This window comes from Oncorhynchus masou, chromosome 5 (genome assembly GCF_036934945.1).
Source record: "Oncorhynchus masou masou isolate Uvic2021 chromosome 5, UVic_Omas_1.1, whole genome shotgun sequence".
NCBI classification, from domain to species: domain Eukaryota; kingdom Metazoa; phylum Chordata; class Actinopteri; order Salmoniformes; family Salmonidae; genus Oncorhynchus; species Oncorhynchus masou.
Window position 1 is genome coordinate 22,584,560 of NC_088216.1, and position 24,509 is coordinate 22,609,068.

General features: G+C 44.9%; 1 protein-coding gene across 1 annotated transcript in view; it reads left to right on the forward strand.

Annotated features, from left to right (window-relative positions):
- The window catches only part of LOC135537176 (VPS10 domain-containing receptor SorCS3-like), a 225,431-nt gene that overhangs the window by 106,851 nt on the left and 94,071 nt on the right, over positions 1–24,509 (forward strand). The gene's annotated exons all lie outside the window — the stretch shown is intronic.

Here is a 24,509-nt window from a genome sequence, read left to right on the forward strand (position 1 = left end):
AGAGGGAAGGAGAGAGGAACTCAGTCATTTTGTTTAGGATGTGGTGGTGGTGGTGGTGGTGAGAGAGAGAGAGAGAGAGAGAGAGAGAGAGAGAGAGAGAGAGAGAGAGAGAGAGAGAAACACTCAGTAATTTTGTTTAGGATGTGGTGGTGGAGAAAGAGAGAAAGACAGAATAAACGATGAACATGCGTTTCCTAAATTACACATACTACTGCACCATGTTTGACTCCAGTACAGACTCCAGTAATTGGGCTTGTATAGATTTCCAGCAACAAAACACACTATCCAGGGTTCGGTAGGTTACTTTCTAAATGTAATCTGTTACAGTTACTAGTTACCTGTCCAAAGGTCGAATCAGTAATGTAACTTTACCCAAAGTCAGTAATGTCATGACTCTCCTGTGAAGATCTGAAGAATCAGATTACACTGGGTTCGCTCTAAATCACATCAAATTTATTTATATAGCCCTTCGTACATCAGCTGATATCTCAAAGTGCTGTACAGAAACCCAGCCTAAAACCCCAAACAGCAAGCAATGCAGGTGTAGAAGCACGGTGGCTAGTAAAAACTCCCTAGAAAGGCCAAACCCTAGGAAGAAACCTAGAGAGGAACCAGACTATGTGGGGTGGCCAGTCCTCTTCTGGCTGTGCCGGGTGGAGATTATAACAGAACATGGCCAAGATGTTCAAATGTTCATAAATGACCAGCATGGTCCAATAATAATAAGTCAGAACAGTTGAAACTGGAGCAGCAGCACGGCCAGGTGGACTGGGGACAGCAAGGAGTCATCATGTCAGGTGGTCCTGAGGCATGGTCCTAGGGCTCAGGTCCTCCGAGAGAGAGAAAGAAAAAGAGAAAGAGAGAATTAGAGAGGGCACACTTAAATTCACACAGGACACCGAATAGGACAGGAGAAGTACTCCAGATATAACAAACTGACCCTAGCCCCCCGACACATAAACTACTGCAGCATAAATACTGGAGGCTGAGACAGGAGGGGTCAAGAGACACTGTGGCCCCTTCCGAGGACACTCCCGGACAGGGCCAAACAGGAAGGATATAACCCCACCCACTTTGCCAAAGCACAGCCCCCACACCACTAGAGGGATATCTTCAACCACCAACTTACCATCCTGAGACAAGGCCGAGTATAGCGCACAAAGATCTCCGCCACGGTACAACCCAAGGGGGGCGCCAACCCAGACAGGATGATCACATCAGTGACTCAACCCACTCAGGTGACGCACCCCTCCCAGGGACGGTATGAAAGAGCCCCAGAGAGCCTTTCCGTTCACCTTCCCACTCCTCGACAACACCCTTTCTCTCCCGCAGAGGAGGAGAGGGGTGAAGTTGGCTGTTTTATAACGATCGCAAATACCTTGTAGAAACTCTCCCTTTGGGCTTTGCAGGAGGAGGGAAAAGAAACCTACTTTTACAATGAGATTCCTCCCGCCAAAAAGCTAACATCAAAAGGTTGAATAATGAAGCAATACTTCTGTAATGCAAACAGTTGGAATAGTCTGTTGGTACTGAAAGAACAATTATGTCAGATAAGTTGTTGTTTGGGATCTCATTAAGGACGGTATAACAACAACAACTATCTTTGAATGTGTATATTTCCCAGTCATCAGATTTACAACTGAATGTTGTGGAAATTATATGATTAAGTGTGTGTAAATTTCCGACTTCAACTGTATTTTGGGTTCTCAGGGATTGTGACAGTTGAACTAAGCTCATGAGGCATTTAAGTTATATTGTTCAATAATCAATGGATAACTGTCACACAATCTGTAGTTGCTACATCGATTTTAGAAGTCCAAAAATAGATGTAGCATCTACAGATTGCCCCTTTAATTCTACCAAAAGTGTGCAATTTTGAGCATGTGTCCATTAGTCCTATGGATTTTTTTATCATCGTGAATTCGATTGAGCAATAAAAGCCCCACTTTTATTCCATAGTGTCACACCCTGACCTTAGTATTCTTTGTTATTTTGGTTAGGTCAGGGTGTGACATGGTGATGTATGTTTTTTCACTTGTCTAGGGGTTTTGTATGTTTATGGGTGTGTTTTCTATTCTAGGTGTTTTGTAACTCTATGGTTGCCTGGATTGGTTCTCAATTAGAGGCAGCTGTCTATCGTTGTCTCTGATTGGGAACCATATTTAGGCAGCCATATTCTTTGGGTATTTTGTGGGTGATTGTTCCTGTTCCAGTGTTTCGTGTTGATGTTATGGGACTGTTTCGTCTTCGTTCCTTTTGTCATTTTTTTTGTTTTTGTTCATTGTTTCAGTTTCCTATTAAATATGGATTGTCATCACGCTGCATCTTGGTCCTCCTCTCTTTCACCCGAAGACAATCGTTACACATAGGCTTGGATCTGCACTATGCAGCTTGTGCAAGAGCACATTTCTCACTTGCTGTCCACTGGTTTAAAAAACAATGATTGATAGGCAGCTTAAACTTCTTGAATTCAACCATTAAACAATGGTAAATTAATCCAACGTGGGCAGGCAATAGACAGGTCAAGGCAGGCAGGGGTCAGTAAACCAGAGATGGCGGGGAGAGAAAAAGACCAGGAGGGCAAGAAAAGGAGACAGGAAAAAACAGGAGCTGAGACAAAACCGCTGGTTGACTTGACAAACAAGATGAACTGGCAACAGACAAACAGAGAACACGGGTGTAAATACACCGGGGATAATGGGGAAGGTGGGTGACACCTGGAGGGGGTTGAGACAATCACAAAGAGAGGTGAAACAGATCAGGGTGTGACAGTTATTGCTTTCAAATACACATTTAGATTTGTGAACAGCCATCCACAACAACTACAATCCGTAAAGCGCAAATAGCTACATGAGAGAGCAGCAGTGTGATTTGGCAGGTACAGTTGCCATTGTGGTTAGAGCGTTGGGCTGAGTCTGAGTGTTGACAAGGTAAAAATCTGTCGTTTTGAGCAAGGCAGTTAACCCACTGTTCCCCGGGTGCCGAGGACTTGGATGTCGATTATGGCAGCCCCTCGCACCTCTCTGATTCAGAAGTTAAATGCGGAAGACACATTTCAGTTGAATACATCCAATTGGACAGCTGACGAGGTATCCCCCTTTCCCAATGCGCTATGTAGATATGAATAACAAATGATATCCGTATCGCCGTAAACAACACCATTGCTGTCATCCTTACCTCTAAACAATTACTGAAGTTGGATAATCTTTGGATGCCAACAGCAGCCGCACCATTGGAAGACATAGCTTAGAAGGTAGCATACAAAAGCCTATTCCTGCTCTTTTCCCGCGATCCATCAAACACATTTGGTGTGTCATCACAGTGGTCGCTAACTTGTAGTCCTACTTTCTCAGGTGGAACAAACTTGCGCCTATTTATCAATGCTGATTTGAATGTCATTGAGAAAACAGAGAAGTGTCAAAGATTTGATATCACAAACATCCTTTTCAAAAGTATCTGTAATCTGATTACAATTTTTTTGCTGGTAATGTAACGGATTACCCAGACTTTATCTGTACATAGCTATGGGATTCCAAAGTTAATACCTCTCTTCAGAGCACAAAACAAATCCACCGTTCATGTCTAAGGAGGTTTGCAGAGAAATTCTGACTAAAATAAGTCTGACAATGACAACTGGTGTGTCTGGTTTTTCCTTGAGGCTAGAGAAAGCAAGCTGGTTTACTCTTTGAATATCTGCGAAGATTAGCAATGTCATTTAAATGGTCCAGTACTGTTGCATGTCAAGCTATGAGTCAGTTAATGGGAAATCAAAGTGACAAAATTTTCAGGAAATAATTCAACCAAAATCTTACAAAATATATATCCAGTATCTAACCTAAGACATTGTTCAATCTCAAAACCCCTTTTAATTAGTTACAGAGCAGTGAAAAGTCTGCTTCTGCGAGTCAGTCTCCAAAAATAATCCAAAATGAATTGTCTTAGAAAATAGATATTTCAAAATCTAACAAAATACATCCAACAGTGAAGTACTTCAAAATGAGTTAAAGGGCAGGAAAAAGGCTAAATAAGCTAGGTGTTCTGGCAGCATGTAAAGTAATTGAAGACAGGTGTAGTCATTAACTTCTCTAGGGTAGGGGGCAGCATTTGGAATTTTGGAAGAAAAGCATGCCCAAATTAAATTGCCTTCTACTCAGGCCCAGAAGATAGGATTTGGATTTGGATAGAAAACACTCTAACGTTTCCAAAATTGTTAAAATAATGTCTGTGAGTATAACAGAACTGATTTAGCTGGCGAAAACCTGAGAAAAATCCATTCAGGAAGTAGGATTTTTTGTTGTAGTTTTCTATTCAATGCCATTACAGTATCCATTGATTTAGGACTCAAATTGTAGTTCCTATGCCTTCCACTAGATGTCAACAGTCTTTAGAAATTGTTTCAGGCTTGTATTCTGAAAAAGAGCAGTATGAATGAGTGGACCCTGCCATGTCACAGAGCTTTTTCATGCCCACGACTGAGAGAGTGCCTTTCTTGTTTACCTTTTATATTGACAACGTTATTATCCGGTTGAAATATTATCGATTATTTAGGCTAATAACAACCTGAGGACTGAATGTAAACATTGTTTGACATGTTTCTATGAACTTTACAGATACAATTTAGATTTTTTTGTCTGCCTGTTGTGACTGTGTTTGAGCCTGTGGATTACTGAAGAAAACGCCTGAACAAAACAAAAAAAGGTTTTCTGACTTGTGTAACTCTTCTACTTGGCTGTTTTCTGTTTGTAATGATGTGTCTGCCGGGCTATGTTCTCAAATAATTGTAAGGTATGCTTTCGCCGTAAAGCATTTTTTAAATCTGAAACCGTGGTTTGATTCACAAGAAGTTCATCTTTAAACCTATGTTTAATAATTGTATATTTTCTGAATTTTTATAATGTATATTTCTGTATTTGGTAGTTGGCGCTCTGCAATCTCACTGGACGTTGGCTCGGTGGAACGCTAGCGTCCCACATACCCTAGAGAGGAGAAAATAGTCCTGTGTGTTAGAACATTGACATCCCAAAGCCTCTGAGAAGTGCCCTGGCATTCACTCAGCCAAGTCATATCCCTCCACTGTGAGAAGGCAGTTAGAGTTGTAACCCGTCCGTTGTATGGGACCTGTCCTGCTTCGCTGGGTTTCTTATACATCACTGTGACGGTTGCCACAGTGCTGGGATTCTGTATCAATGAAACAAGGGCGCAAAAGTTCATATTCAAACTTGTTCAAATGAGACCTGGTGGGACCGAGAAAGGGTGAGGGATGTAGGGAGAGAACGAGTACAAACAGAAAGTTAGAGAGAGATCAATCTAAATACTAGTCAGAAACATCCAGAACGTGAATGTTCATACTCAAGAATCAAAAAATGATCGCAGCCATAAACTTTGCAGTCTCTGCATTTGATTTGCTCTGTTCCTCTCTTTCCATAATATTACTTGTTAATTGAGATCACAGCTCTGCTAAGATGATTTTGGGGCCGGATAGACCGTTTTCAATAAAGGTCAAGACACCCACCAACGCCTTCAAGTATCTGAAAGTCAGCCTGTCAATTTTAATGAACGCCCTGACCTTAAACAACGGAAGCATATCAGTAATTCCTGTGAATAATATCCAAAGGAGCGGTCCCATATCTCAATTGGATGCTTAGGGATTAAGGATATGAGCGAAATGAAGCCAGACGGTTTACCGTGTACCCTAAATGATATTTGATCTCTTGCAACAAGTTATTCAGATCTGCCTCCTCTCTTCATCTAAGTATTCTGAGTATCATCCCTTGGCGGTTGAGCAGTTTATTGCTCATAATTATTCAGTCTTAGCAAATAGGTAGACAGGTATAGAAACCCAGCAGTTTGATATGTCTTCAGATGTGCTACTGCAGCAGAGAAATGAGAGGTAAAATTACGGCCTACAGATGCCTGGATGCCAGATGCTTAAACCTCTTAGAGATGAGCCTGTCTGCATGTATCCAACTTCACACATCATATCCCTGACCCCAATACAACTCAACAGGACCAGCATATCGTACATATAGAAGCTGTGAAAACACAACACATTCAATATACAATAGCAAGACGGAAACGTAAGTCTTAGCTTTTGACTGCTCAAATCAACATATCTTTTCGGAAACTTAAATTATTCTCACACAACATTCTTGACTTAACTTCAACTCAACAAGACCAGTATCTTGTAGTGAGGTTGCGCAAACAACACTTAGCTAACATAACACAACATTCTCAATGTATCAATTTATATTCTTAATCTACGTATCTTCTTTGTAATGTCATCTCTGCTCGTTTTAGTCTTTCGGTCTCTCTAGTTCATTAACACACATTTTCACACCAAATGATCATTATGCGTTTGAGCTTAATTATTTTCATCTAATTGGCCTCATCCTTGCCTCTAGTGCAATTTCTCCTTCCATCTGATAATGCAAGCATCCTCCCCGCTCCTCTTCCCTCTCTATCCCCTTATTAGACGCTTGATTGTGGTCTTAATGATGTGCAGTATGGTGAAGTCATATTATGATAACTGACATGAATTAGTGTTGATAAAAGTGACATTATGCAATATTATAATGATCTGAAATGGGATTGCACTGTACTAGTGGATCTCGAAAGCAATGGATATCGAGTCTGGTAATTATTTCATGTTGTGAGAGGTGTGATGTGGTATTGTTAGGTTAGACTAATTGTGTTACTATGAAATTAAGTGTAATACAACATACTGTCACGCCCGCTCCCGCTCTACCCCTGCGCTGCATTACGAACTCCTGCCATCGTTTACGCACATCTGCCTTCCCTCGTCATGTGCATCAGCGGTATTTGACTCACCTGGACTCACTCAATCACCAGTGTATTACCTTCCCTATATTTGTCAGTTCCCCAGCTCTGTTCCCAGCTGCTGCATTAATTGTCTCATGTCCGTGTTACCCGTGTTCCGACGCTGTTCCTGTCTTGTTTCCATGTCTGTTCCGGAATAAATCTCTGACTCCCCGTACATGCTTCTATTCTCCAGCGTCATTCTTTACAGAATTCAGCAGCCTTCACACAAAGCATCGGGGAGTAGTGGCATTCCGGTTGGTGGTGACGTCAGTCCTGGGTCGCCGGTCCCGATGGAACCGGGGGTGCCTAGCCAGCTCGTCGGGCTTCCACGTCCTAGCTGGCTCTAGAGGTTTCCTTGCCTTGGTTGGCTCGGCAGGTTCCCATCACACGTCATGCCTCCGCCGGATCATTGGGCTTCCACGCCGCAGCGGGATCGACGGGCATTCACGCCTCATGCACATCGTCAGGCTCCTATCCTCAGCCGGCTCGCCAGACTCCCACATCCCTGCCGGTTCGTGGGGAGTTTACCCCAGGCCGGCTTGCCCAGCGCCCATGTCTAGGCCGGCTCGCCCAGGTGGGATGCCGGGTGGCGCCCCTAGTGGGGGGGGTACTGTCATGCCCGCTCCCGCTCTTACCCCCTGGCACTCGAGGGCGCTAGGCTGCCCTGCATTATGCTCTCCTGCCATCATTTACACACACCCACCTTCCCTCGTCACGTGCATCAGTGATATTGGACTCACCTGGACTCACTCAATCACCTGTTTATTACCTTCACTATATTTGTCAGTTCCCGGCTGCTGTATTAATTGTTTCATGTCCGTGTTACCCATGTTCCGACGCTGTTCCTGTCTTGTTTCCTTGTCTGTTCCCCAAAAAATGTCTGACTCCCCGTACCTGCTTCTCCTGTCCGGTGTCGGCCCTTACACATACAGTTATTTTCTGGGCATTTGCATTGATTAGTCTCTCTTGTAGTAGTAATGTTCTCATGTCACACTTTTCTATGAACTGTATACTTTCCCAACTGAAATGTATCATAGTTCAAAGTTCAACACATTGTTACGCTCTCCTACTGTGAATTAGTGGGTGTCAATTCGCTCCTTAAATGGTCCTAGAAAGAAAGAAAACCTTTAAAAATGACTGGATAGGCTGCTATCAGACAGGCTGCTCTGTCGACTGAGAAAAAGGTGGCTACTGTACGAGGAACTCAGAAGGCATCAGTGCCATGCTGAAGGGTATATACTCTGAGCAAATGCTCTGGCTGACTAGACATGCAGGTCTTCTGAAGGTAACATCTAGTGAGTTAGAGTGGAGGGGATTCCTCTGCAGTCACTCAGCGGAATAGGGACAGAGAGAGAGAGAGAGACGAGTGAGAGACGAGCGAGACAGAAGATACAGAGAGAAAGACAAGAAATAGAAAGACAGAAAGAGAAAGGTTGATCTGGGACATCCCTTCCATCTCTCCGTTCCCATTTAAACCCTCCTTTCCCCCATCCCCCATTCCAAATGTGCCACTGTGGGGTCAGGCAGGGGTGAGGAGTCACATTCTTCAAATTACATATTTTTGCTGAGCTCACTCACTCACAGACTGGCTGATATTTCACGGGTCAGTGCCTATAATGAGGCCTGTGTCTCGGAGAGAAGGGGACCTACCTGATATCTCTGACATATTACAATTGGACTTGGACATTACCTCAAAACCACAGAGGAGCTATAGAACTTTATTGGAGTCTCAGAAAAGGGCTATGACTGAAATCTGATTTTGATAGGCATATAAACGTCTGACAGTATAGGTTTTCAGATCGATTCTCAAATATTGTAGAATATCTGTGTTTATCATACTGTGTTATCCTCAAGTCAAGGACCATACAGTATATTCCATATTCATAAGCAGATGTCATCCAGGACTTGGCTCAAAACAAAGGATTTGCCAACATAGTCCTTTGCGTCAACAGACAGGCTTTAGTCCATGGCGTTGTAACGATTTGAAAGGATACATTGATATACAATATCTACATCTTCCGTTTTACAGTGAAAGTGCTATGAAAAACACTCTCATAGTTTTGCTCGCCAAATAGGGTTTTTAGTCATTTCAACGGGCACGTCCTTCTCCCCTCCCATTTCCTGGGGTCATTCTATTAGAGAAGAGGTCATTTATATAGCTCCTTTCTCTCAATATTTAAATTTGTACCTTTTTAATTACATACTCTTGGGTTTTCCCCTCATATCCTGAAGCACACTCTAATTTACATTCTGTCATAACAGTAAATGGTTGGATTTCATCACCAGCTCTAACTGCCAGCATGCTTATATTACGGGTTTTCAATACAAATGCGACTCGAGCAGCTCCCTTTTAAAGCCGCAGCTCTCAGTTTTGTTTATGGTTATCAAGTTAAAATCTCATCAAGCCGCCTCGTGTCAGTAATAAAGGAAAAATGATTCATCCTATTGAGCGAGAATTCTTAATTGATTGTTATTTTTTCGTGCGGCACAGAAGTTGCCATTCGATTTCTACAACCCTCTACCTCATTGTTGTGATACTTGGTTTGTTTTGGGGTTTCTACCTCACTGGACTGGTCATGAATCTAAATTGGAAATGTGAACTTCATCATTCGATGTACAGGCCACTGTGTACTTGTACAAATTGCACACTGACCAGTGCAAGTAGACGGTACCGTACATGTTGCCTCAGACATGATGATGCAATGTATTGTTAGTTTATCTGGCCATGCTGTGTGTGGCCTTAGAAGTCTTGAGTACACCACTGGTTTTCTGACATAAATGACATAAATACTACAGAAAAGGCTTCTTTCTGACAACCCTTGTGAGGGGTCCTGATTGGTTGCATATGGTTGCTAGCTGACGAGATGGCCCTAAGTGCATGTGTTGTTTTTAGTTTGCCTACCAATTGCCCCTACCACTGTGAAACCACAGAGCTGTCATGGATGCCAATGGCTTAAATCCATTTAGATTATGGATGGACTTTTGCGAACTCTGTGACAGAGTTCTGAGAATATTCTGTGGACTGAGAGAAGGTGACAGGGATGTTGCAAAAGAGAACAAGAAGAACTGCCTTCAATGCCAGACGGACTTCTCTGATTCCTGTGAACCTGGCCTGGAAAACAACATTATCCATGTCAATGAAAAAGATAAGGCAGAATGTAAGTTCTTCACACTTCTCTTCCTGAAGTTTTGGGAAGTTTATTTGACCCCTTTTCCTTATTTTTTCTTTACTTCCTCCTTCAGATCAACTCAGCCCATCTCCTCATGCCTGATTTTTGTTCCATAATGTTGGCTCTGAAACTACTTATAGAGAGGGGGAAGGAGGAAACAGACAAAGGATGTAAAAGGTGGAATATGGCTTCCTTACTTCCACACTCTCAGAGTTCTCCTTTTTTCTACGTCTCTTTGGAGAGTTTCTGGAAACAACTACACCCTTTGAGGGGAACGCAGCAGGATGTATGGCAGCGAATATGTTTGATAGTACACTATCAAATCTTTCTTTTTCAACCCCAGATCCCAACCCCAAAAAAACAACCCTGGTTGCAGTTAAACAAATGCATGTATACCCAACAGCGAGGGAAAATGTGCATTTGGGGAGTTTCTAACTTATTTTCTGCAGATCCACTCAAGCTCTGTCAGGTTGGATGGGAAGCGCAGCCGCACAGCTATTTCCAGGTCTCGACAGAGATCGGGTTCAAGTCCGGGTTCATTCAGAGACTTGTCTCGAAGTCACTCCTGTGTTGTCTTGGCTGTGTGCTCAAGGTCATTGCCCTGTTGGAAGGTGAACCTTCGCCCCAGTCTGAGCGCTCTGGAGCAGGTTTTCATCAAGGATCTGTCTGTACTTTGCTCTGTTCATCTTTCCCATGATCTTGACTAGTCTCCCTGTCCCCGCTGCTGAAAAACATCCCCATAGCATGATGCTACCACCACCATGCTTCACCGTAGGAATGGTGCCAGGTTTCCTGCAGAAGTGACACTTGGAAATCAGGCCTAAGAGTTTAATCTTGGTTTCATCAGACTAGAGAATCTTTTTTCTCATGGTCTGAGAGTCCTTTAGGTGCCTTTTGGTAAACTCCAAGCAGGCTGTCATGTGCCTTTATCTGAGGAGAGCTTCCGTCTGGCCACTCTACTATAAAAGCCTGATTGGTGGAGTGCTGCAGAGATGGTTGTCCTTCTAGAAGGTTCTCCCATCTCCACAGAGGAACTCTGGAGCTCTATAAGAGAGTGACCATGGGGTTCGTGGTCACCTCCCTGACCAAGGCCCGTTCCCTCCGATTGCTCAGTTTGGCCGGGCAGCCAGCATTTGGAAGAGTCTTGGTGGTTCCAAACTTCTTTCCTTTAAGAATGTGTTCTTGGGGACCTTCAATGCTGTAGACATTTGTTGGTACCCTTTCCCAGTTCTGTGTCTCAACACAATCCTGACTTGGAGCTCTATGGACAATTCCTTCGATTCCATAGCTTGTTTTTTTGCTCTGACATGCACTGTCAACTGTGGGACCTTAAATAGTTGAAGTCGGAAGTTTACATACACCTAGGTTGGAGTCATTAAACTCGTTTTTCAACCACTACACACATTTTTTGTTAAACAACTATAGTTTTGGCAAGTCGGTTAGGACATCTACTTTGTGCATGACAGTAATTTTTCCAACAATTCTTTACAGACAGATTATTTCTGTTATTACTTATAATTTATTAAGTTGACATACACTAGTTGACTGTGCCTATAAACAGCTTGGCAAATTCCAGAAAATGAAGTCATAGCTTTAGAAGCTTCTGATAGGCTAATTGATATAATTTGAATCAATTGGAGGTCTACCTGTGGATGTATTTAAAGGCCTACCTTCAAATTCAGTGCCTCTTTGCTTGACATCATGGGAAAATCAAAATAAAATCAGCCAAGACTTCAGAAAAAAAATTGTAGACCTCCAAAAGTGTGGTTCATCCTTGGGAGAAATTTCCAAATGCCTGAAGGTACCACGTTCGCATCCTGTCGGGCTGTCACCGCCTGGTATGGCAACTGCTCCGCCCACAACCGTAAGGCTCTCCAGAGGGTAGTGAGGTCTGCACAACGCATCACTGGGGGCAAACTACCTGCCCTCCAGGACACCTACACCACCCGATGTCACAGGAAGGCCAAAAAGATCATCAAGGACAACAACCACCCGAGCCACTGCCTGTTCACCCCACTATCATCCAGAAGGCGAGGTCAGTGCAGGTGCATCAAAGCGGGAACTGATGGTTAAACAACCATGACTAACATTGAGTGGCTGCTGCCAACATACTGACTCATCTCTAGCCACTTTAATAATTGAAAGTTGAATGCAATCAATGTATCACTAGCCACTTTAAACAATGCCACTTCATATCATGTTTACATACCCTACGTTACTCATCTCATATGTATATACTGTACTCTATGTCTAAAAACTAGTTCTCACTTTGTCATTATGGAGTATTGTGTGCAGATTGATGAGAAAAAACTGTAATTAATCAATTTTAGAATAGGCCTGTAATACAACTGTTGTGAATTGATATTATAGTTTGTCCCTTTAGGGCACCTGTAACATTGGAATGCTTTAAACGTTTTGTCCTGTAAAACGTATTAATCAATGCCAACGTTAGTTTTTACTCCCGTCTCATGTCCTGCCCTTACAGTAGTTGTATAAGTAATACAGTGTTCTGTACAAGAGTAACAACATGTGGAAAAAGGTAAGGGGTCTGAATATTTTCCAAATGCACTGTAAATCAAGAGTGGCCCTTCATTCATTATGACATGGCTTTGGAAAGCCTGGCTAGATTCCATACAATCATCGCTAATGCTAATGTGCACACAGAAAAGGTATGAGGAAGCACCTGCTTTGAATAGACTGTGTATCCCTTATTTACTCAAATGTTTAAATTATTTTGGCAGTTACCTGTACATTACATAAGAAAATGAAAAACGTTATTTAATCTACTGGCCTCAGCTTCCTCTAGCTCTAAATAATGAATGGGAATCAGTTGTGCTCGTGCCGTATCTGCCCAGCCAGAGCCAAGATCCCACCTGCAGACTATACCCCAAAGTCTGCTGATGTGCCCTGACCGAAGCGTGACTCCACCAAGTCACACACGACATCTGCGATCCATTGTGAGGAAAGGGCAGAACGTGTGTTAGGGTGTTGTCAGGTCAGAAGAGGTTCTAAGGTGACCACAAGATGAGTCATCACCATATGCGTTTCAGGTCAGTGCTGATGCTTGGTGATGAGCGGAAAAAAGGCGGATGTCACTGGCTCGCTCGTGGATTTGTCTCGGTGTGACCTAAAAAGCTCTCTTCGACCTCATACAAAAATAATCACGCCTGGAGGGGGAATCTCAAACTTTTTATAATGTTTTTTTTAAAGATTTATTCTGGAAAAGAGCTTTCTGGAATGTAGACAACAAGGGAGAACACGAGATCAAGCTAAGACACTTGAAGATGCACAGTCAGGAGTGAAAGAGGAATATTGAACGTGACAGAGATATCCACGAGACAGTATGTGAGGTCACTTAAAAACATCCTCCAAATGTCAGCGTTTCTTCCGCTATAGTTCTTCAAAGCACTTCAAGAGTGCATTTGTGAATGAAAGCAGTGACATGCATTCATTCCATGAAGGCCATGCTTAAAGTACCATGAAAGAATTACTTAGGTCCATACTGAGATATAAACTTTCATGTCTCTTAGTTTTCCCCCTGTGTTTAGTAACTTATGACAAATGCAGTATCTGGTGCTCACTCTTGGTTGTTAAATGCATACAGTTCCATGAAAGTTAAGGTTAGGTACATTGGGAGATTGAAACATTCCTGTCATATTGCATTTCTCCTCCGCATTGTGCTCAGTAACACTTGACAAATAGTAATAATACACATAGGGGGTGCTTTTATTTGTCCTGTTACAAGTGTGTCATGGAAACGTGTTTCTTGCATATTCCAACTCCCCATGAGACAACTGCAGGGAGTGGGGTTACGGGCAGGGTCACTATTGCCCTGCGCCCCTGGATCAATAGTGTTCAGGGCCCAACAACAGATATGTCACCTTGTTGGCTCCTTGTTGGCTCCAGGAGTCAAACCAGCGACATTGCCCAATGCTGTAAACCTAGAGGCCACCTGTAGTAGCTATACAGTACCGAGAGTGCTTACTCTTGGTTCTTATCTAACATCTTCATATCGCACAGTGGGAATATTCATTGACTTCCTAGTTTATTATCAAAAAACAGACAGTCTAGGTGGTGTAGTGAATATGTTTGTGCATCAGACACATTTCCCTGTTCCTGCTGTTGTTGTTTTGTTTCAGGCGTGGACTGTTTCATATTTCATTTTCCTATCTCTGTTGCTTGTTTCTCATTTCTCAAGCTCACTCCAAGTGTCCATTGCACCCAATCTGTAAATGTAAATGTTTTCCCTCCATTATTCATTCACGCTTGAGTTTCCACCCTCCTACTACACCTGCAAATATCTTTCTGTACTCTTAATGTGGCAATTCTCCAAAAGTAATTTTCAATTATGCTTCAATGGATTCTGTTATTAGAGGAGAGATTTTGCTGCAGATAATGTACCTTAGGGGTGACAGGTGTGTGTGTGTGTGTGTGTGTGTGTGTCTGACTGCTTCTGCATCGTGTATATGTTCCAACAGATAAACACACTGACAGCTTGTACAATGCTGGTCCCCTTCCTGAGATAAGGTATGCTGAGGGCAGCAGAGATTATTAAAAGCTAAATTTGCTGCCTTTGCTCTCGACACCTTCCTTTACTGATGCTTTCCATTCTTCATTTTCTCCTCCCTTTCTCTCTCTCTCTCTGTTTCTCTTTGGTGTGCAAACACTAGCGGAATGGATTTTCACAGGCATCATAAAACTTTCAGCTCAGCTACTGTCTCTGAACTCAAAATGTTGGCAGTTTGCTAATGGGAGGCTCTTGTGATTTATCCCAGAGATGTGATTGTTAATGGTGTATATTAAGGGTTGAGATTAGCCTGAGACAATGTGTTTTCACAGTCCCTTTTACTATAATCCTTATTATCAGTTTACTGTTTCTTTATGGGCCCCCAACTCTATTGGACATTTTCTACCACATTATCTGTGTTGATGGCATTTCTCTAAGTTGTTTTTCAAGAAGGTAGAGATGGTTTTCTTCTTGTTAAATTTAAAACACTTTTTATTCCAGCATCTCACAATGTGATCTGCTATGAGGATGGATAATGAAGAATTAGAGCAGTTTGGGTGTTGAATAGTTCCAGTCAGCTTTTTCCCCTCAACTATTCACTTATTTCCCTTCTCGTCCGTTATTGCATGACCTTTTCATATGACCTCTCTTCATCTGTCTCGTATTAAAATCTCTGGTTCCACAGTCTCTCTGCTTTCCAGTACTATCTATCAGAGCAATGATTGTAAGACATAACCCAATTCATGCTCATTGCGGTTTGCCTCTGCCAACCAAATCTCAGTTGCTAAACTCTCCTTTCACCTGCCGTTCAGAGGTCTCAGCATCCATCCATCCAGATTCATCGGGGTCTTGAATCTGGTGTTTGGACCCATATGGCTGCTCTCATACCCCTGCGGGAATTTCAAACGATAGCTGTAGAAATGTTTCACAGTGGGTTCAGACGTCGTGTTCAGACCCCTTTAAGACTGGACGCCTGGGCTTCATTCAGAATAATGTTTAAGCATATCAATCAGAGGAAAGATCATGTTTAGAGCCTGTAGGCTTGATCTTGCCTCGGGGTCTTCAGCTTAGAACTTTTTTATCCAGTTTTTTTCTCATCTCTCTCTCAGTTTCAATGTCAGGTAAAGTTGTTATTTTCTGTTAATCCCAAATCTGACACCAACAGCCCGACCATGTAAAAAAAAGTGTTTGGTGTCTTAGTTTTGCTATCACCCAGTTACTATCTCTTTGGTTTGGTCAGCTGCCAGCCAAGTCAGATGCAAGAGCCCGAGAGAGACCTCAGTCTGTCAGCTAGAAGTGCAAGACAGATCACCAACCTTTAGTTTCCCTGCTGGATCAATACAGGAATTGGACCTCTGAGTCAGTTGTGCTCCTGAACACCCCAGTCTTTATCTCTTTTGTTTTGTGTGTTATGACAGACTGATGTGATTTGGTTTGGGAGTTTGGTCCCACTCTCGGATTTGAAGAACTGTGCTTTTTCCTCTCTCACCAGAGCCTGGTCTCCACACAGTGCCTCTGCACACCAACCACTTAATTGTTCTGCTTTACAAGCAGCCATCTGGCAAAGGCTCACAACAGTGCCTAATGCGATTTCTGGTCACTGAACATCCGGGATTCTGGTATGCAGTATTAGGTACATGTCTTTAGTGTCTACAAAAACTCTCTACATAAATCTTCAAACAAGATTTGGCCTCACTCTGTCTCTCTTTTTCACTGTACATCAGATGTGGAGGAGGCCGTAGGAGGGAAACAACCCAGCAGCAGGACCGCTACCTTCGCCTTTGTGCAAGGAGGAGCAGGAGGAGCACTGTCAGAGCCCTGCAGCAGGCCACAAATATGCATGTGTCTGCTCAAACGGTCAGAAACAGACTCATGAGGTTGGTATGAGGGCCTGACATCCACAGGTGGGGGTTGTGCTTACAGCCCAACACCGTGCAGGACGTTTGGCATTTGCCAGAGAACACCAAGATTGGCAAATTCGCCACTGGCGCCCTGTGCTCTTCACAGATTAAAGCAGGTTCACACTGAGCACATGTGACATACGTGACAGAGTCTGGAGACGCCGTGGAGAACGTTCTGATGCCTGCAACATCCTCCAACATGACAGGTTTGGCGGTGGGTTAGTCATGGTGTGGGGTGGCATTTCTTTGGGGGGCTGCACAGCCCTCCATGTGCTCGCCAGAGGTAGCCTGACTGCCATTAGGTACCGGGATGAGATCCTCAGACCCCTTGTGAGACCATATGCTGGTGCGGTTGGCCCTGGGTTCCTCCTAATGGAAGACAATGCTAGACCTCATGTGGCTGGAGTGTGTCAGCAGTTCCTGCAGGAGGAAGGCATTGATGCTATGGACTGGCCAGCCCATTCCCCAGACCTGAATCCAATTGAGCACATCTGGGACATCATGTCTCGCTCCATCCACCAACGCCACATTGCACCACAGACTGTCCAGGAGTTGGCGGATGCTTTAGTCCAGGTCTGGGAGGAGATCCCTCAGGAGACCATCCACCACCTCATCAGGAGCATGCCCAGACGTTGTAGGGAGGTCATACAGGCACGTGGAGGCCACACACACACACTACTGAGCCTCATTTTGACTTGTTTTAAGGACATTACATCAAAGTTGGATCAGCCTGTAGTGTGTTTTTCCACTTTAATTTTGAGTGTGACTCCAAATCCAGACCTCCATGGGTTGATACATTTGATTTCCGTTGATAATTTGTGTGTGATTTTGTTATCAGCACATTCAACTATGTAAAGAAAAAAGTATTTAATAAGAATATTTCATTCATTCAGATCTAGGATGTGTTATTTTAGTGTTCCCTATATTTTTTTGAGCAGTGTATATATATTTTATTTTATTTAAACTTTATTTAACCAGGCAAGTCAGTTAAGAACAAATACTTATTTACAATGAAGGCCTACCAAAAGGCAAAATGCCTCCTGCGGGTACGGGGGCCTGGGTTTATAATAAATAAATAAATAAATACAATATAAGTATATGACAAAGCACACATCACAACAAGAGAGTCAACACAACACTACATAAAGAGAGACCTAAAGACAACAACATTTACATTTACATTTAAGTCATTTAGCAGACGCTCTTATCCAGAGCGACTTACAAATTGGTGAATTCACCTTCTGACATCCAGTGGAACAGCCACTTTACAATAGTGCATCTAAATCATTAAGGGGGGGGTGGTGAGAAGGATTACTTATCCTATCCTAGGTATTCCTTGAAGAGGTGGGGTTTCAGGTGTCTCCGGAAGGTGGTGATTGACTCCGCTGTCCTGGCGTCGTGAGGGAGTTTGTTCCACCATTGGGGGCCAGAGCAGCGAACAGTTTTGACTGGGCTGAGCGGGAACTGTACTTCCTCAATGGTAGGGAGGCGAGCAGGCCAGAGGTGGATGAACGCAGTGCCCTTGCTTGGGTGTAGGGCCTGATCAGAGCCTGGAGGTACTGCGGTGCCGTTCCCCTCACAGCTCCGTAGGCAAGCACCATGGTCTTGTAGCGGATGCGAGCTTCAACTGGAAGCCAGTGGAGAGAGCGGAGGAGCGGGGTGACGTGAGAGAACTTGGGAAGGTTGAACACCAGACGGGCTGCGGCGTTCTGGATGAGTTGTAGGGGTTTAATGGCACAGGCAGGGAGCCCAGCCAACAGCGAGTTGCAGTAATCCAGACGGGAGATGACAAGTGCCTGGATTAGGACCTGCGCCGCTTCCTGTGTGAGGCAGGGTCGTACTCTGCGGATGTTGTAGAGCATGAACCTACAGGAACGGGCCACCGCCATGATGTTGGTTGAGAACGACAGGGTGTTGTCCAGGATCACGCCAAGGTTCTTAGCGCTCTGGGAGGAGGACACAATGGAGTTGTCAACCGTGATGGCGAGATCATGGAACGGGCAGTCCTTCCCCGGGAGGAAGAGCAGCTCCGTCTTGCCGAGGTTCAGCTTGAGGTGGTGATCCGTCATCCACACTGATATGTCTGCCAGACATGCAGAGATGCGATTCGCCACCTGGTCATCAGAAGGGGGAAAGGAGAAGATTAATTGTGTGTCGTCTGCATAGCAATGATAGGAGAGACCATGTGAGGTTATGACAGAGCCAAGTGACTTGGTGTATAGCGAGAATAGGAGAGGGCCTAGAACAGAGCCCTGGGGGACACCAGTGGTGAGAGCGCGTGGCGAGGAGACAGATTCTCGCCACGCCACCTGGTAGGAGCGACCTGTCAGGTAGGACGCAATCCACGCGTGGGCCGCGCGGAGATGCCCAACTCGGAGAGGGTGGAGAGGAGGATCTGATGGTTCACAGTATCGAAGGCAGCCGATAGGTCTAGAAGGATGAGAGCAGAGGAGAGAGAGTTAGCTTTAGCAGTGCGGAGCGCCTCCGTGATGCAGAGAAGAGCAGTCTCAGTTGAATGACTAGTCTTGAAACCTGACTGATTTGGATCAAGAAGGTCATTCTGAGAGAGATAGCGGGAGAGCTGGCCAAGGACGGCACGTTCAAGAGTTTTGGAGAGAAAAGAAAGAAGGGATACTGGTCTGTAGTTGTTGACATCGGAGGGATCGAGTGTAGGTTTTTTCAGAAGGGGTGCAACTCTCGCTCTCTTGAAGACGGAAGGGACGTAGCCAGCGGTCAGGGATGAGTTGATGAGCGAGGTAAGGTAAGGGAGAAGGTCCCCGGAAATGGTCTGGAGAAGAGAGGAGGGGATAGGGTCGAGCAGGCAGGTTGTTGGGCGGCCGGCCGTCACAAGAAGCGAGATTTCATCTGGAGAGAGAGGGGAGAAAGAGGTCAGAGCACAGGGTAGGGCAGTGTGAGCAGAACCAGCGGTGTCGTTTGACTTAGCAAACGAGGATCGGATGTCGTCGACCTTCTTTTCAAAATGGTTGACGAAGTCATCTGCAGAGAGGGAGGAGGGGGGGGGGGAGGGGGAGGAGGATTCAGGAGGGAGGAGAAGGTGGCAAAGAGCTTCCTAGGGTTAGAGGCAGATGCTTGGAATTTAGAGTGGTAGAAAGTGGCTTTAGCAGCAGAGACAGAGGAGGAAAATGTAGAGAGGAGGGAGTGAAAGGATGCCAGGTCCGCAGGGAGGCGAGTTTTCCTCCATTTCCGCTCGGCTGCCCGGAGCTCTGTTCTGTGAGCTCGCAATGAGTCATCGAGCCACGGAGCGGGAGGGGAGGACCGAGCCGGCCTGGAGGATAGGGGACATAGAGAGTCAAAGGATGCAGAAAGGGAAGAGAGGAGGGTTGAGGAGGCAGAATCAGGAGAAAGGTTGGAGAAGGTATGAGCAGAGGGAAGAGATGATAGGATGGAAGAGGAAAGAGTAGCGGGGGAGAGAGAGCGAAGGTTGGGACGGCGCGATACCATCCGAGTAGGGGCAGTGTGGGAAGTGTTGGATGAGAGCGAGAGGGAAAAGGATACAAGGTAGTGGTCGGAGACTTGGAGGGGAGTTGCAGTGAGGTTAGTGGAAGAACAGCATCTAGTAAAGATGAGGTCGAGCGTATTGCCTGCCTTGTGAGTAGGGGGGAAGGTGAGAGGGTGAGGTCAAAAGAGGAGAGGAGTGGAAAGAAGGAGGCAGAGAGGAATGAGTCAAAGGTAGACGTGGGGAGGTTAAAGTCGCCCAGGACTGTGAGAGGTGAGCCGTCCTCAGGAAAGGAGCTTATCAAGGCATCAAGCTCATTGATGAACTCTCCGAGGGAACCTGGAGGGCGATAAATGATAAGGATGTTAAGCTTGAAAGGGCTGGTAACTGTGACAGCATGGAATTCAAAGGAGGCGATAGATAGATGGGTAAGGGGAGAGAGAGAGAATGACCACTTGGGAGAGATGAGGATCCCGGTGCCACCACCCCGCTGACCAGAAGCTCTCGGGGTGTGCGAGAACACGTGGGCGGACGAAGAGAGAGCAGTAGGAGTAGCAGTGTTATCTGTGGTGATCCATGTTTCCGTCAGTGCCAGGAAGTCGAGGGACTGGAGGGAGGCATAGGCTGAGATGAACTCTGCCTTGTTGGCCGCAGATCGGCAGTTCCAGAGGCTACCGGAGACCAGGAACTCCACGTGGGTCGTGCGCGCTGGGACCACCAGATTAGGGTGGCCGCGGCCACGCGGTGTGGAGCGTTTGTATGGTCTGTGCAGAGAGGAGAGAACAGGGATAGATAGACACATAGTTAACAGGGTACAGAAGAGGCTACGCTAATGCAAAGGAGATTGGAATGACGAGTGGACTACACATGGCAAGGCTGCAACACATGACAACACAGCATGGTAGCAACACAACATAACAACATGGTAGCAGCACAAAACATGGTACAAACATTATTGGGCATAGTCAACAGCACAACGGTCAAGAAGGTAGAAACAACAATACATCAAACATAGCAGCCACAACTGTCAGTAAGAGTGTCCATGACTGATTTTTTAAATGAAGAGATCGAGATAAAACTGTCCAGTTTAAGTGTTTGTTGCAGCTCGTTCCAGTCGCTAGCTGCAGCAAACTGAAAAGAGGAGCGTCCCAGGGATGTGTGCGCTTTGGGGACATTGAACAGAATGTGACTGGCAGAACAAGTGTTGTATGTGGAGGATGATTGCTGCAGTAGATATCTCAGAATGGGAATGAGGCCTAAAAGGGCTTTATAAATAAGCATCAACCAGTGGGTCTAGCGACAGGTATAGAGATGATCAGTTTACAGAGGTGTGTAGAGTGCAGTGATGTGTCCTATAAGGAGTACCGGTAATAAATCTGATGGCCAAAAAGTAAAGAACAGTACCCTTACCTGACGATCTATAAATTACGTCTCCGTAATCTTCTTTTTTTCTTTTTTTTCTTTCACCTTTATATAACCAGGTAGGCTAGTTGAGAACAAGTTCTCATTTACAACTGCGACCTGGCCAAGATAAAGCATAGCAGTGTGAACAGACAGCAACACAGAGTGACACATGGAGTAAACAATAAACAAGTCAATAACACAGCAGAATTTATTTTATTTTTTTATAAAAAAAATAGTCTCTATATATTGTGTGCAAAAGGCATGAGGAGGTAGGCGAATAATTACAATTTAGCAGATTAACACTGGAGTGATAAATGTTCAGATGGTCATGTGCAGGTAGAGATACTGGTGTGCAAAAGAGTAGAAAAGTAAATAAATATAAACAGTATGGGGATGAGGTCGGTAAATTGGGTGGGCATTTACCGATGGACTCTGTACAGCTGCAGCGATCAGTTAGCTGGTCAGATAGCAGATGTTTAAAGTTGGTGAGGGAGATAAAAGTCTCCAACTTTATCGATTTTTGCAATTCGTTCCAGTCACAGGCAGCAAAGAACTGGAAGGAAAGGCGGCCAAATGAGGTGTTGGCTTTGGGGATGATCAGTGAGATACACCTGCTTGAGCGCGTGCTATGGGTGGGTGTTGCCATCGTGACCAGTGAACTGAGATAAAGTGGAGCTTTACCTAGCATGGACTTGTAGATGACCTGGAGCCAGTGGGTCTGGCGACGAATATGTAGCGAGGGCCAGCCGACTAGAGCATACAGGTCGCAGTGGTGGGTGGTATAAGGTGCTTTAGTAACAAAGCGGATGGCACTGTGATAAACTGCATCCAGTTTGCTGAGTAGAGTATTGGAAGCCATTTTGTAGATGACATCGCCGAAGTCGAGGATCGGTAGGATAGTCAGTTTTACTAGGGTAAGTTTGGTTGCGTGAGTGAAGGAGGCTTTGTTGCGAAATAGAAAGCCGATTCTAGATTTGATTTTGGATTGGAGATGTTTGATATGAGGAGTGTTTACAGTCTAGTCAGACACCTAGGTACTTATAGATGTCCACATATTCTAGGTCGGAACCATCCAGGGTGGTGATGCTAGTTGGGCGTGCGAGTGCAGGCAGCGAATGGTTGAAAAGCATGCATTTGGTTTTACTAGCGTTTAAGAGCAGTTGGAGGCCACGGAAGGAGTGTTGTATGGCATTGAAGCTCGTTTGGAGGTTAGATAGCACAGTGTCCAAGGAAGGGCCAGGAGTATACAGAATGATGTCATCTGTGTAGAGGTGGATCAGGGAATCGCCCGCAGCAAGAGCAACAACATTGATATATACAGAGAAAAGAGTCGGCCCCTAGAATTGAACCCTGTGGTACCCTCATAGAGACTGCCAGAGGACCGGACAACATGCCCTCCGATTTGACACACTGAACTCTGTCTGCAAAGTAGTTGGAGAACCAGGCAAGGCAGTCATTAGAAAAACCGAGGCTACTGAGTCTGCCGATAAGAATATGGTGATTGACAGAGTTGAAAGCCTTGGCCAGGTCGATGAAGACGGCTGCACAGTACTGTCTTTTATCGATGGCGGTTATGATATCGTTTAGTACCTTTAGCTTGGCTGAGGTGCACCCATGACTGGCTCGGAAACCAGATTGCACAGCGGAGAAGGTACGGTGGGATTCGAGATGGTCAGTGATCTGTTTGTTGACTTGGCTTTCGAAGACCCTAGATAGGCAGGGCAGGATGGATATAGGTATGTAACAGTTTGGGTCCAGGGTGTCTCCCCCTTCGAAGAGGGGGATGACCACGGCAGCTTTCTAATCTTTGGGAATCTCAGACGATACAAAAGAGAGGTTGAACAGGCTAGTAACAGGGGTTGCAACAATTTTGGCAGATAATTTTAGAAGGACAGGGTCCAGATTATCTAACCCGGCTGAGTTGTAGGGGTCCAGATTTGCAGCTCTTTCAGAACATCAGCTATCTGGATTTGGGAAAAGGAGAAATGGTGGGGGCTTGGACGGGTTGCTGTGGAGGTTGCCGGGCAGTTGACCAGGGTAGGAGTAGCCAGTTTGAAAGCATGGCCAGCATGGCCAGCCGTGATGACAGTGTTTCCTAGCCTCAGTGCAGTGGGCAGCTGGGAGGAGGTGCTCTTATTCTCCATGGACTTCACAGTGTCCTATAACTTTTTTGAGTTTGTACTACAGGATTCACATTTCTGTTTGAAAATGCTTGCCTTAGCTTTCCTAACTGCCTGTATTTATTTATTAATAACCAGGCATCCTCTACTGACGGGATGAGGTCAATGTCATTCCAGGATACCCCTGCCAGGTCGATTAGAAAGGCCTGTTCTCTGAAGTGTTTAAGGGATCGTTTGACAGTGATGACGGGTGGTCGTCTGCCCGCAGACCAATTACGGATGCAGACAATGTGGCAGTGATCTCCGAGATCTGAGAACATGAAAGTGAATGGTCTTTGAACAGCAGGAGTGAGCTTCAGAGGACGCTTCAAAGACGCCTGACACTTTTGGGCCCAAAGGCCTTTTAGTTCCCACCTTAGTGCTAATTGAATTTGTATTTGGCTCAGTTCCAGGTTGGAATGGTGTCCTCAGGTCTCTGCTGTTTGTTGGCTAGAGCACCCTCCATATAGCTTGGAAAAATACATCCTTGGAAGCAGTAATCACTCAGGTTAATTTTGGTCAAAATTAGGTTGTAGGTCGTGTATATCCCGCCCCAATCAGACACATCGATGGCCCTGAAATAACTTAATTTGACTCTATGTAAACTGGAAACCACATATCTTGAGGCTGAATTTATTGTAGCTGGGGATTCTAACAAGGCTAATCTGAAAACAAGGCTCCCTAAATGATATTAGCATATTGAATGCACAACCCGCACCGACAAAACCCTTAATCATTGTTATTCTAATTTCCGCAGTGCATATAATGCCCTCCCACGCCCTCCTTTTGGAAAATCTGACCACAACTCCATTTTGTTGCTCCCAGCCTATAGACAGAAACTAAAACAGGAATCGCCCGTACTCAGGTCTGTTCAACCCTGGTCCGACCAATCGGATTCCACGCTTCAAGATTGCTTTGATCACGTGGACTGGGATATGTTCCGCATAGCATTGGACAATAACATTGATGAATACACTGATTCGGTGAGCGAGTTTATTAGCAAGTGCATCGGTGATGTTGTGCCCACAGCGTCTATAAAAAAACTCCCCAACCAGAAACCGTGGATTGATGGCATTAGCTTTACCTAGCATG